We start from the raw sequence: 15,156 nt of genomic DNA, 5'->3' as shown, positions 1-15,156 counted from the left end.
ATGCCCGGGCTCCCCAGATGCCTGCTTCCCGGGGAGCACCCCCCACTCTGGGAGGAGGCCCGTTGGGCACAGGGCATGGCGTCAAGACTGCTCCCCCTTGTTGAACCCACAGGCACCTCAGAGGCCCATTTCCCGAAGGACTTGACCGGAAGCGCATGGGCTCTGCACAAACCTCATGTGATGGGCAGCTGTGGAATCATCCAGACCTAAGAATGGAAACCCAGCTCTGCCCCTTATAGCTGGGGGGGCCTCTGTCCTCAGCTGCCGCACCTGTAAAATGAGGGCAATAATTCTCACCTCCCAGGATTGCGGTGAGGAGTCCAGGTGATAAGAATCGACACAAAGTAGGTCCTCAGGCAGCCCAGGAGCCCGGGACTGTGTGAGCTTCTTGCAGAGCAGGGCTTGTCTTGTTCAACACTGGGCCAGAGAGCCCAACACGCTGCCTGGCACACAGTAGGTGCTCGACAAACTTTGTTGAAAAGGTTACTGAAGGGTCCTTACCAGCCCTCTGCCCTATAGGCTTGCCCCAACTTGGGCCACCCTCTTCCCAAGTCCTGCGGACTCTCAGAAGAAATTTGCCCCCTAAGACCAAGCCACTGGTCAGCTCGTGAGTCAGCCTCCCAGGGCTGGGAGCTCTGTGCTACAATGACAACTTCTGGCCACCAGGGGGCGCACTCTCTTAAGGTTTCCGCACCAGCTGGCGTCCCCACCACTTAGGCCTGCCTGAAGGGCTGGAGACCTTACCGCCCACCAGGTGGGGTACCTGTTCACCCTCAACCCAAGATCCTGGGGCAGTTTTCCTGAACGGTCTGGAGGAGCAGTCTTACAACCAAGCCTGTCATCTCACCTGGTTAGAAAGCAGCACCTTTCCAGGTCTGACCTGCTCCTCCTCCCACTTTCCAGTGTCCTGTGACAACCCATTGCTCCCCAATGCTTGGCCCACCAGACTTCAGGATCCCCTGTTCTGTCACCCTCCCCGCCCCCGCCCCCCTCCCCCAGCCAGAGGAGCCCAAGCCATCAGAACCAGAAGGTCCCCAAGTTGATCTGAATGTCTCCCACCCCATTTTACAGATGGGGAAAGCTGAGGTCCACGGAGCAGAATCATTGTCTCAAGGGTACACAGTGAGAAGGTAGCTGGGCCAAGACCAAAACCGAGGTCCTCTTTTTCAATTGTCTGTCTGAGTCAGTAAGGGTTTTATTTTTGTTCCAGGGGAAAAAAAAGTGGGGAAGGAAGATCTTTGAGGCCTTATTTTTCTTCTACGTCTTTGCCCTATAACTGCATTATTTCATTGAATCCTCTACCAATCCCTTGAGTAAGATGTCATTCTCTCCAGTTATGGATCAGGAAAACGAGGCCTGGTGAGGTTTCCCGAAGTTTCCCAGCCCAAACCCACATTCTTGCTGCTGCATTAGGTCAAACCATATAAAATTGCCATTCCCTTAGGTCAAAGTTTTTAAATATTTGGAAAGCTTAATAGTATGCCAAGGAGACCTCCTTCACCTGAAGGGAGGAGCCATCATTTGGAACAGTCTGGCGGCAGTTGGGGAGGGAGGGGGGAGGTTTCTCCGGGAGCAAAACACCCCAAGGAGATGACTGTTGCTGGCGAGATTGCCCCCCCCCAAACCCCAAAGCCCAGATCAGGATCCTGGAATGGCCAGATGGCTCTAGCGGCCACGTTCAAGGACCTCTGGCCACAGAGGGATCATACACTGTGGGCAGGAGGGGATTTGGGAGAGGGTCCTGAGGGGGATATGGCTTCTCCGGCTATGTCAGGGAGGCCCCGTGGACAAGGGGCAAACCCACATGGTATAAATTTAGAATGTCACAGAATGCCACCGGGGATCATGGCTAGAACGCCATGGAGTGCTGTTGAATGTCAAGGAATGTTGTAAAATGCTCTGGAAAGTCCAAGAATGCCACGGGATATTGTGAATGAATCCTTGTAAATGTCATAAATGGTTGTAAATGTCAAAGGATGTCACGGAATGCTGTAGGTGGTGCTAAATGTCATGGAACGAGAAGGACTGCCTCCCGGTGTCATCACAGGGAGCTGTAGACAGCTGCAAATGTCACGGGATGACTTGGAACCTCATCCTAGGCTATCAGGGGATGTCAGCATCACAGAATGTCCTGGAAAGTTCAAGCCAGTTGGAAAGGACTTTGGGGATCATCTAGCTTCACCTGCCCATTTTGCAGATGGGAAAGCGGAGGCCCAGAGAGGAGAAGAGCGTCTCGGAACGCAGCTCACCCAGATGGGCATCGGCAGATGCGGGTGCAGATTCAGCATCTGGGTCCCTGGACTCCCCGCCCAAGCACCTCCCTTGGCTGAGGCTCACAGGGACTAATTAACCCTGTGATGGAAACAGCGGTGCCCAGTGGGTATTCAGCAAAACTCCAATCCTGGCGGGCACTAGCCCTCTGTCGGAATGGGGAATTAACTCCACAGGTGGGGCTTTCTGGTCTGGAAAGCGAAATAATGAGCCCTTTGCACTGAAATCAACAACATTCCTGCTCTGCAGCAGAGAGAGGGCGGGTGTGCTGGGGGAGCCCCGAGAGGCCTCTGCGGGCCCTGTGCCAGGAGAGGTGCCCAGGCTGCCCCGGGGGCCTCTCCTTGCACAGCCAAGGACTCCGAGGTGCCCAGCCTTGACCTCTCTTGGGAGAGGTCCCTGGGCCCGGGAGGCTGGGCGGGGTCTGAGAGGTGAGGGCACAGGAGAGGGACCGTGGGAGGGTCTATCCAGCCAGGTGTCAGGCAGGCAGTGAGGCTGTCATTTTGGCTACACTGGTTGCAGTGAGTGGGTTGGGTGTTAGTGACAAGACTCCAAAGAGCCCGTCCCTTGTCCTGGCGGTTTATGGGTGAGGGGTCATGGCGGTGGGAACAGGACGGCAAGGCGAAGTCGTCATCCTGAGGCCTCTGCATTGAACGGGAGACTCCGCCCCTGAGAAGACAAACTCCGCTTCCCTCCTTTGGTCCCCAAGCCTTATGTCCCCCCAACCACTCTCGCCTTCCCTCATGTAAAGATCCCCACCCCCTCTAGCTTGTCCCCACCAGCCTCCTGGGCAGGCCCCTTGGTTCTACGACTGCCCTCCCCCGCTCTGGTCCACATAAAGGGACAGAGGCCTGGAGCTCCGGCCCCAGAAGGGGAGTGAACAGGCTCTGCCCACGGCCTCCGGGTGCAGAACCCCCTTCCCCTGGCAGCTGGTCTGGGGACCTTTCTGGGCGCAGAGCCCAGAGCCAAGCCAGGGTGTCCCTGAGGGGAGAGGGCAGTGGCTCTGAGCCAGCCAGGCAGGGAAGGTCCCTCTGGCAGGTCCCGGAGCTGGTCCAGGCTGACCACAGCCACCATCCAGCTGAGCCGGGGAACCTTTGCCCCTGGGGCTGGGCTGGCCGTGACTCAGAGCGTTAGGCACCCGCCCTCTTAGCAAAGCCTTCCCTGCTCCCTGGGCGTTTGCTCCCTGCAGCTGTAAAAATAACCAGGGCCCAGCAGAGCCTGGCGCAGAGCTGAGCTCAGGAAGAAGCACAAAGAAAGAATGTGCAGAGGAAGAGGGCGGAGGGGCTCCAGCAGGGCAGGCCGCGGTGGGGGCTGGCGGTGGTCGGGGCCGAGGGAACCAGAGGCGGGCCGTGGTGTTGGCCCTGCTCTTGTCCGTCCTGATGAAGCTGTTCTAGCGGTGCACGCACATGTGTGTTGCTCCAGGCTGTTCTCTGTGTGGACACGTGTGCTCGCTCGTGGCGCTCTGTGTGTGCATGCAGGTCATTCTGCATGATGGAGTGTGTACATGTGCGTGAGTCTGAATGTGTTTCTATGTGGGTGAGTGTGATTGTGTGTGTATGTGTGTGCGTGTGTCTTAACATGAAGATGGTCTCAATATCAGGATTTTGTTTAAAAGACAGTGGAGCATTTAAGAGCTCTACTCAGGAAGATCTGGGTTCAAATCCTGCCAGTGGCACCTTGGGCAGGTGATTTAGTTCTTTGGGTTTTAGTTTTACCATCTGTAAAATGGGGGCAATACTAGTAGCATGCTCACAGGGTTATCACGAAGTTCTAGTGAGACGGCGACATAAAAGCGTCCTGTGAACTGTAGAAGGCTGTCAAAGTGTGGGGAAAAGACAGGTGACACAGGAAAGCTGCCAGACCTGAGGATAAATATGATAATCATATGCAAATTGCTTGTGAGACTCAGGTCAGGAATAAGAGAATAATAGAAGGACATGCCAGGCCCGAATGGGGATCAAAGGAGTAGATTTGTGCCAAGTGCATGGCACACAGTGGGCACTCATCATGTTGGTGTCCTCGGGGAAAGTGTGTTGTCCATCCTGGAGCCACAGCAGTGAGCCGCTTGCTGAGTAATGAGGCCTGGGCAGGAAAAGCAGCTCTGGGGTAGATAGAAGTGGGAGGACATGAAAGTCATGGGGGGTGAGATATGGGGAGCGGGGCAGGGGGAGCAGGGAACAGCGAGGGAGGAGTCAAGGTTGTATCCTGACTGTCCAATGGAGGCCTGGGGTGGGGGCAGTGCTGTCCACTCCATCGGGGGACCAGAGGATGAGCAGGTTCAGGAGAGGATGCGCTTGGCCTGGGGATGAGCGGTCTGCAGCCCCTGTGAGCCCCCTCTATTCCCAGTGCCCACCGGCCTGAGCAGCCTGGGGAGACCACGAGCTTCCTTCCGGCCCCGATCTTCCCTCAGACAGAGGCTTACTCTGAGCTGAGTCTCCCAGCAGAGCCTCGTGTCCCTGGCAGAGTCTAGGACAGACCAGGTCTCACCAAGGCCAACCCGAGCGATGCACTGGCGGCATCCTGGGTCCTCGATGCAGCCGGAGACACTCCAGCCCCTGAGGGCAGGGTTGTGTGATGTCAGGATCACGGACCCACTGTGGATGCAGACAGCCCCAGTCAGGAATTCCTGCTTAGCCTGTCCACATCCTGAACCTCTGGCAAGTTCTCTTCACCTTCTGGAGCCTCAGTTGGTTCAGTTTCTAAATGGGCTTGGAAATTCTGGGGTGTTTTCTGACCCCAACAACCAATTCTCCAATTCTCCCAGAACAACTGGGTGTGCAATAATGCAACTCCGTTCTGACACTGTCCCCCTGAACTTAGTGTCGGATCCCGCACGGGGAAGGGCTCAGTCCCGACAGACTGCCCCTCGCAGATGCCAAGGCCTGCCCTGGCTCCCTGAGCGGCTGGCTCTAAACTGAGGGTCCCACAAGGCCTTCTTCAAGTTCAATCACTTGCTAGAACAGCTCCCAGAACTCTGGAAAACACTTTACTTGCATTTGCTGGTTTGTTATAAAGGATATACAACTCAAGAGCAGTCAAATGGAAAAGATGCATAGGGCAAGGTATGGGGTGCGGGTGGCATAGAGCTTCCATGCCCTCGCCAGGTGCGCCACCCTCCCAGCCCCTTGAAGCTCCTCACGGTGTAGAGACGGGAGTAAAGGAGCCGATGCCGAAGGGCGAGGCCCAGAGTGAATGCTCGGTGACCTTGGGCCGCTGTGAAATGCCGGGACAGGATGTGCCTGCCGGAACCACACAGTCAGCGAGATAAGGGCAGGAAGGCAGGGCTGGTCAGGGACAGGTGGCGTAGGGTTGGCCTGGTGATCCTAAGCGCCTCATTCCCCTTTCCCCCCTAAAGTGAAATCATTTTTAAGTAAATAAAAGCAACATTGATTTAAACAGTTCGTTGGAAACAAAAAGATTCACTGTATAACATTCAGACAGTACAAAAGGTGAAAGAAAAGTCAGAAAAAGCCCACATCCAGATATCAACTACTAATGATATTTTGGTATATTTAACTCCATAATGATTTCTCTTTATCTCTCTATCCACCCATCCATCTGCCTACCTGTCTATCTGCTTGTCCATCCATCCATCCATCCATCCATCCATCCATCCATCCATCCATCCACAAAATGGCATCATAGTACACTTGATGGTTTTCAACCTACTTTTTCACATAATAATAAGTGCCAGCATTTGCCATGTTATTTAACATTTTTCTGTAACACCTTTTCCTATTTAATTTTTAGGGAAATATTGCTTTTAAAAAACCTTCTTATTATGAAATAAAACATAGAAACAGAAGCCACATAACACAGTTGTAGAGCTAAATGAATAATGATAATAATAATAATAATAATAATAATTACCACCTGGTTCAAGAAAGAGAATGTGGCCACCCTCCCAGAGGCCTCCTTGCACCTGTCCAGTCACAACTACGTCCTTCCCCCCAAATAACCACTATGCCGAGTTTCATGTCAATTATTCCTTTGCATTTCTTTGTAGTTGCATCACCCAAGTGGACATACTTGGACACTATAGTTTATTTGGCCATTAAACATTTTTCAATATGTTATTAAGTTCTTTCCATCTTCATTGAGGGACGCTGGCCGTTTGGCCTGTAGTTCCCCACGGTCCGGACTGGCTGCTGTACAGCTCACTGTGTCTTCTGTGCTTCCCACAAATTGGCTTCGTTTTTAACGGTGGTACCACGATTTGCCACCAATGCCTTTTGGTTGCCTGGCCTATTTTTTTCGAATGGTTGTAATAAACATCACTAAGATGAACATCCTTGTATAACCCCCTTTTCGTGCTTGTGCCTATATTGTTCTTTACGATGGGGCCTGTCACCCTCTCCTCCCCCAACCCCCTCAGTCGGGACGGGTCAGTCTGTCCAGCCTTGAGCGTTGTATCAGCAGCCCGGCCCCCCCGCAGGCAGGGCTACAACCCGTCCCGCGCTGCCCGGAGCTCCATGACCTCACTCTCTGTGTCCCACGTCCCGTCTGAGTTGGATTCACTCGGTGCCCCCTGGGGACCCTTCCCATGCGGCCCAGCATGTAGTCCCGCCCCACGGCCCATATTTCTGAGGTCCCAGCAGCTTTGGGAATGAGCCTACCCCAAATACAGCACGTATATTTTTTCAAAGTATGTGGTCGAGGCATTTACATATTGAAAAAAATGCAACCTAGCCGATGCTATTTGTGGCTCACACCACATCCGCCGGACCCACCTCTAATTTCAGCTGCAGCTGTGGTGGCCACTTAGGGTTTTTCCAAGGCAGCTGGGATGGATAAGGGAGTTCACAGTTCTGTGGGCAGCTTTCAGCCAGTGAGGGGTGGGAGGAGCCAGTGGACAAAGTCTCTGCCTCCTGTCTTAAAACACTTGGAGTGCGGGAAACGAGTTAAGTCGGCTCGCGTGAATTGCGCGTACTCCGCGGGAGCCATCTTTAACTCGGTTCATATAGATTTGCGGTGGAGTGCGGGAAACGTGTAAACTCGGGCCGATTGTAACTGCGTATTACCAAATATTTGTTTGTAATCCACCCTTTTGGTGGATGGAACAAAACCAAAAGACAGAGCCATCTTATATTTTGGCGGGAAATTCACCCGCACTCCAAGTGTTTAGAGAGACAATTTCCAGGTGTGGCCTACAGATTTCCTTGGAGGTTCCCCAGCGGCTGGCCCTCACTTGCCCAGTCCAACGTGCGCCTTCCCCGGCATTTCTTCCCCCCTGACCCGTTCCTCCTTCTCCCTTGTTCCCGTCTCCTGGGGTTAACTCACAATTAAACTCCCGGTCCCCAAGGCCTTGTCTCGGGCTCTGTTTTGGAAGAAAGCAAAGACTTTAGTATTTTGTGAAGTCACAGCCTGGGACCTGGGCTAACCAGAATTTTCCAGAAGCTTGAGGACCGACACCAAAGGGGATGGCACTCACGGGACCTCTATCGGGTGCCCGCCTTCTGCTGACCTGAACAGCAGACGGGCACCTTCTGGAACAGAGCTGTAGGTTTGATTTGCCTGCCCCCCGGCGATGGCACATACACTTGCCAAGTGGAGGCCTGAACTAGAGGAGAGAGACCGCACCACAGCACGCGGCCTGTGAGTCCCCAGGAGTAAGTGGCCAGAGTAGAGTTACCTTACAACATGGGCCTCAGTGAAGTTTGACTTTTTAATGATTTTTATATTTACTTTCTTCATTTCATTTTTGAGCTGAGTGTTTTTTTTAAAGTTCCTTTGATAGAAAAGAGTTACTTTAAACCAAAAAAAAAAAAAAAAAAAGTCATTTGATCAATAAAACTCTCTAAAAAGTGAATGGAAAAATGGACCAAAGACCTGAAAATAAATGACAGGGAATAGAGACGAATGGCCAATGAAAAATGAAAGCATGTTTATCCTTTCTAGTGAGCAGAAAAAATGCAACTTAAAATGATGTGGCTCAGTTGGTGGCCATGCACTGAAAGGTCACCAGTTCAATTCCCACTGTGGGTGTGCAGGAGGCAGCTGATTGATGTTCCACTCTCACACATTGATGTTTCTCTCTCTCTCTCAAAATTATTTAAAAATATTTTTAAAAGTAAAATAAAATGACAAAATACCATCTTTTGCCTATCAAGCTGGCAAAGATTTTAAGATATTTAAAATGCCTTGCCCTAACCGGTTTGGCTCAGTGGATAGAGCATCAGCCTGCAGACTGAAGGGTCCCAGGTTCAATTCCAGTCAAGGGCATGTACCTTGGTTGCGGGCACATCCCCAGTAGGGGGTGTGCAGGAGGCAGCAGATCAATATTTTTCTCTCATCGATGTTTCTAACTCTCTATCCCTCTCCCACCCTCTCTGTAAAAAATTCAATAAAATATATTTTAAAAAATAAAATAAAATGCCTAGACAGTGTAACAGACTGTTATTTATTCCCTCAAACACATCCTTTCTTTCTTCCATTGCAGCAGAATTTTTAGGTGGGCACATGGGTACCAGATAGAGACTATGTTTCCCAGGCTTCTTTGCAGGTCTGGCCATATAACTAAGTTCTCACCAATGGAAGGCTACAGTGATGTGTTTAATTTGTTGTACTAGTCAGGGTTCCAGCAGGAAAGAGATGGCACCCGAAAATTGGGTAAATTGAGGAGAGCTAAATATAGGGACAATATTATACAAAGGTATGGACATTGTGTAATAAAGAATTTGGCTGGTCTTTATCCCCGGTTCCTGGGAGGTAACCACCAAATCTTTGGAATATCCTGAGTAATAGGAGTGTCTTCCTTATTCGTGGTGAGCCCCTCAGCCACACCTAGAAATTTATGCCAGCAAGGTGACGCATGATGGGGCCCTAGGGAGTTTATGTTAATGAGATGACTCAGGATGAAGGCTGACCGTGCCAGAAAGTCCAACCTTTGTGACTAGAGGGTTGGGGCTTTGAACCACATGATCAAAAATATGTATCTATAAGACACCAGTGTCTACGAGCCAGCAAGAGTCTGCTCACTTGAATTGAATCACTGTCCATATAATTCTTTCCCACTTGCCTGAATTTGGTTCTGATTTTCTGTCTCTGTCCCAGATGTGCTTTAGGTTGATAACATTGGAGTCACAACCCTCCAACCCCCCACCTTCACTGATGGTTTGCAGCGGATTCTCCTGTTCACCGTGGCTTCTCTGATTCTGAGCCCCACAATGACCTGGTTCTGATCTTGCTAGATGCTGCAACAAACCCTAACACTTCCCTGTCTGAATTGTTTACTTCCAAACTGTTCCTTAGCACAATATTAGCCCTGTGTTATCTACAAGGTGCATGTCTGGAACCTATGAGAAATTTGGTCCGGGTGGTAGGGTGGGAAGTGGCAGGACCCAGGACCTGTAGGGAAATGCAGACCAATTTTCAGCACCAAGGAGAGCTCTGCACTCCAGGCCATTTCCTGCTGACAAAAAAAAACCGACTCTTATCCTGGGGAGCTCATGCATAGCCGTATGGGTCCTATCCACAGGGAAGAATTGTATATCCCTGGGGTGTCAAATGGTTTTCTCTTTTATGCTGAATATAATGGACTGGTGGTAGTGGCTGCTGAAGTGCTCTATGGGAGAGAACTGTAATACCTTGGATAGGTTTAACAGGAAATTGTTCCAAGATTGATTAAGGATGTCTGCCACAGGTGGAAATTAGTAAGCCATAGGATGTTCGCCCTGCATTACCAATTCTAGTCTAGCCCTTATGGTACATACACAAATATCATTTATGTTTTGCCATATCTATACTTTCTATTTAGGTTTACTGTTTGCTTTTTTTTTTTAAGTGGAGGTTTTTCTGCCACGAGATTATGAAAATACTCTTTCACTTTTTCTTCTAAAAACTTTATAGTTATTTAGTTATCTTAAAAATCCCATGTGTTTCCTCGTTCAATTCATATTTTTCTCACTGATGTTACATTGTTATGTTTGGATTGCTTATAGTTAAAGGCTCCACTGTTGTTCCCTTTTGAGAGTTTCTTGGCTATCCTTATAGAAGTTTCCTCCTCCAATAAACGTTATAATCCACTTGAAAAATTCCATTAGAATTTTAATTGACATTGCTTTGAATTTGTATTTTGGAGAAAGGGATTTGGGGTAATATAAAGTATTTCTCTTCAGGAACATTACTGGTATATGTCTTTCTTTAATTCTTCCTTTATTTAACATCAATTAAGTTGGATACTTTTTTTCATTGAGACTGTACACATTTTTTGTTGTTTATTCCTGAACAACTTATACTTTTTAATGCTATTGTATGATTTTCCCTGTGAAAATTAGTCAGTAATAAGGGCTCAGAAAGCTATTGATTTTTGTATGTTGTTCTGATATCCAGCCTCTTTACAGAGTTATCTTATTAGTTCATAACAATTTTTCATTATTTTCCTTTAGGATTTTCTCCTCTTTTAATCCTCACCCAAGGATATGTTTTTATTGATTTTAGAGAGAGAAGAAAGGGGAGAGAGAGAGAGAGAGAGAGAGAGAGAGATATCAATGTGAGAGAGAAGCATCAATCAGTTGCCTCTTGAATGCTTCCTGAACAAGAATCAAACCTGCAATCTAGGCATGTGCCCTGACCTGGAATCGAACCTGCTGAATTTTCTACTCTTATTGCCTTCAAAGATTGATAGTTGGTCTTCCCTTTCCAATATTAATATCTAACCATCAATCTATATTATATTTTATGCTTTTCAATGTAAGTTTAGGCATCAGTACATTTTATCCCTAAGCACGCTAGCATTCATATCCTTAATTAGTGGTCAATTACTCATCTATGATTCTTTTTCTTTTGGATATTATACTTCTCCATGTATAGTGTAAGGATCAGACCACAGTCTATTGCTAATTCCTCTCTCCCATCCATTGTGCTATTTTGTCATACATTTTACTTTATATGCTGTGGACATACAATGCATTAAATTTATATTTACTTTAATGTATGTCATTTTCATCACTCCTCATTTCTTAGTGTAGTCTGGTATCTTCTGCCTAAAAAACTTCTTTGACATGTTTTTAGTGTAGATCTTTTGCTAATATTCTGATTTTGTTTATCTAACATCATTTTAACTTATCCTGAATTTTTTAAAGCTATTTTCACTAGGTAGATAATTCTAGGTTGACAGACTTGTTTGTTTTAAAATGTAATGCTGTCAACTCTAAGGGCTTTTGACTTAGGTGGTTTCTGCCAGAAGTCTGCTATAATTTCAATCTTTGTTTTTCTGTAAGTAATGTGACTTTTATCTCTGGCTGCCTATATGATTTAAGATTTTTATCTGCATTTTAATTTCAATAGTTTGAATAGGATGTAACTTTCTCTTTTTTAAAAAACACATCCTTTCTGATATGCTTAAGCTTCTTGGATCTGTGGTTTGCTGTCTTTGATTAATTTTGGAAAATTCTCAGTTGTTATCTTTTCAAATATTTCTTCTGACCTGACTTTTCTCTCTGTTCTACTTCTGGGATTCTAGTTACATGTATATTAGACCAATTAATATTGTCCCACAACTCCAGGACTTAAGTTAGTCCTTTTACCATTTTCTGAAGAATCCAAGAATCTTATAGCAGTTTAACTATATTTACCACTTCCTGATCTTTGTGATATTGTTGTCATATATTTTACTTTTACATATTTTATAAGCTCCACAACACATTTGCATCATTGTTGTTATAACTAGTTTTTATCCTTATGTTTATCTATTATTTTTATTCTTTATTCTTTCTTGCATTTTCATGTACCCATCTGGGCTCATTTTCCTAATCTAAGAAAGCTTTCTTTAGCCTGAAATTTTTTCTTTAATATTTCCTGTAGCACAAATGTGCTGGAAAAACAAAATTTTCAGCCTTTGTTTATTTGAAATGTCATTATTTCACCTTCAGTTTGAAGGGTATTTTTGTTGAGTATAGCATTCTATATTGCCAGTTTTTTTTCTCTACTTTACAGATTTTATTCCATGGTCTTCTGGCTTGTGTGGTTTCTATTGAAGTGCCAGTTACAAGTCTTACTGAAATTCTTTAAAGGTAATGTGGTAATGTGTCTTTTCCCCCTCTGTGCCTCTTTTTCCTTTTAAGATGTTCTCTATCTTTTGTTTTCAACACTTTTTTTAGATGTGGTTTTCCTTGTTTTTATCTGCTTACAGTATACTGAACTTCTTGCATTTTGGGGTTATTGCCTTTCCAAGCATTATCTTTCTAAATGCTTTTCTGCCCCATTTTCTTTCTTCTTTCCGTCTTAAACTACAATTACACCATTATAATAGAGAAAAGAGAAGAAGACACTCTGTTTTCATTGTTTCCCATATGTGTTTGTCTCTTTTCTGTATATTGCATTATTTTGCCTCTCTCCATGTCTCTGACCTGTCTGAATATTTCCTTCTGACCTATTTTCCACTTTACTAATTACCTCTTCACTTGTGTCTAAGCTGTTGTTGTGCCCATTTTAAATGAGTTTTCATTTCAGTTTTTATATTTTTGTTTTAGAATGCTCATTTGATTATTTTTATCAATTTCAAGTATTTTAAAATTATCCATCTTTTTATTTATTTGTCCATCTTTTCCATGATTTTGTTTAACACATTGATCATAGCTATTAAGTCCTAATCTGGTAACGCCAATATTTGGTTCATCTGTGGGTTTGCTTCCATTGTTTATTTTTCTCTATTTATTATTGGCCACATTTCCCTGTCTCTATACATTTCTAGCAATTAAAAAAAAAGTATGGTCCACATTATGTATAAAAAATATCACAGAGGTTCCAGGTAAAAGTTTCCCATTCCTCTGTTTTGCAGATACGATGGGGGAGCTGATCATTTCAACACAATGAGGGACTGAGCTGGCTCTGCACTTTTCGTGAATGTTGGCCTGTCTCTGACTCATTCCTGTTCTTCGGGCCTGAACCTTCTGGGCTTTTGATTGAGGAAACTGGAAGGTTCTGCTCCTTAGATATCTTTCTCTCGCTCTTGCTTTTAAGATTCCCTCCCCCCACCCCTTGAAAGTTTACCCTTGTGTGTCCGGGCAGTGAATGTCTTTCCCTTCATTTATCTCAGTTAGTACTTGATTGATCCTCTCAACCTGAAGACTCTTGCCTTTCTTTAATTATAGGAAATGTTCTCCCATTGATTGATTGGCTGATTGATTATCTTTTTTTCTCCACCTTCTGCTTATGAAACACCTAGTGCTTCTTTGCAGTTGTCCCCGGGCTTCTACCCCTGGTACCAGACAACAACTCCTCTGTCCTGTGCAGCACGTGGCCTTTTCTGTTTGGTTTCTTTCACTTAGCATAATATGTTTGAGATTCAGCCGTGTTTTTGCTTTCATTACTGATGTACAATTATTTTTATTACTGAATGGTATGGCTATATAATAACTTATTTACCCATTAGACCGTTGGTAAACATTTGCTTCCAGTTTGGATCTATTCTGCATAATGCAACAATGACCATTTATGCACAGATCTTTGTGGGGGGCATATGTTTTAATTTCTCTTGGGTAAATACCTGGAAGTAGAACCACTGTGTTACAGGATAAATGTGTGTTTAACTTTATAAAATGCTAACATACTGTCCTCCAAAGTGGCTGCGCCATTTTTCCGTTCCTGCCAGCAATCTACGAGAATTCCAGTTGCTCCATATCCTTGCCAGGACTTGGTGTTGCCAGTCTTTTTAACTTTAGTATGTAATGGCACCTCATCTTTATTTTAATTTGTATTTGTCTAATGGCAGATGGGGCTGAGCATCTTTATATGTGATTATTGCCATTCATATATTTTCTTATGTGGAATTTCTGTTCAACTCTTTTGCCCATTTTTTTATATGACATCATAAGAGTTCTTTATAAATTTTGGATACATGTTTTCTATATAAGTTTTTAAATATAAATTTTTGTTGTACTGAATGCATCCAAAAAAGGTATATGCTATTGTTTTGTTTTAACTTTATAGAACAGATATTATACCAATCCGTCTTTATGCAATTGCTTTTTTTCACTCAGCTTTATAATTCTGGTATTTATCTCTTTGGTTACATGTATCTATAGGTAATTCATTTCGTCTCTTGTGTAGGATACTATAATATAACCAAATCACTATTTATTTACTCATTCTCTGTTGCCTTATAGGTTGTTTCCAATTTTTTTGCTTTATGAAAAATTCTGCAGCAAACAGTCATAATATTTCCCTACATACGCACACACACACATGAGTTTCTCTAAGCATACACCCAGAAGTGGTATAGGGGCTGGAGATCTTTAAATTTATTCCAGTTCTCTTTAGCTATATTTATTTCACTATTTCGCCAACCTACTGAATTTAAAATTTGTACAATTATCTCAAAATTTTGAGATTTCTTAGTGATTCATGTTAGCAACAGCCTCTTCTCAATGTATAGGTATAATACCTTTTCCAGGCTCCCTAGGGATGGTAACGTACTACTTGAAAGCCTTCTTTTTTGCTGGTGTCTACCCTCTGAAGTTTATTCCCTTGGGTCTAGGGTCTTCTGTTGGTGAAGTTTGATGCCTCCCTTTCATAATGTTGGTTTTCCTCAAATGCTTGGTTACTCTTGGTTTTCTGCTCAGCTTCGCTCTGGGAATCCCTGTCCCCCGCTCTCTGAAGGACAGCTGCGACCACAAGAGCTTGTCTGATAGTCACGGGGCAAGGGCGCCACCAGTGGTGTGTGGTGAAAGATGGCCTTCGTCCGGCTTCCCAGGGTGTCACTAGATACCGCAGGGCATGTCCCTGACTCAGACCATAGGCCCACTCACTGCCCTGGCTTGTGGTGAAACCCCCTCGTCAGCAAGAGCAATGGGGAGGGAGGCCAGTCGGGCAGGGACGAGCCAAGCTGGCTCCTCCGAATGTGACGTCTCGATTGCTCACTCGTTGCTCCAGGTCCCCCTGCTGCTC

This window comes from Myotis lucifugus, unplaced genomic scaffold, assembly GCF_000147115.1.
Source record: "Myotis lucifugus unplaced genomic scaffold, Myoluc2.0 scaffold_173, whole genome shotgun sequence".
NCBI lineage: Eukaryota > Metazoa > Chordata > Mammalia > Chiroptera > Vespertilionidae > Myotis > Myotis lucifugus.
This window is presented reverse-complemented; position numbering follows the sequence as displayed.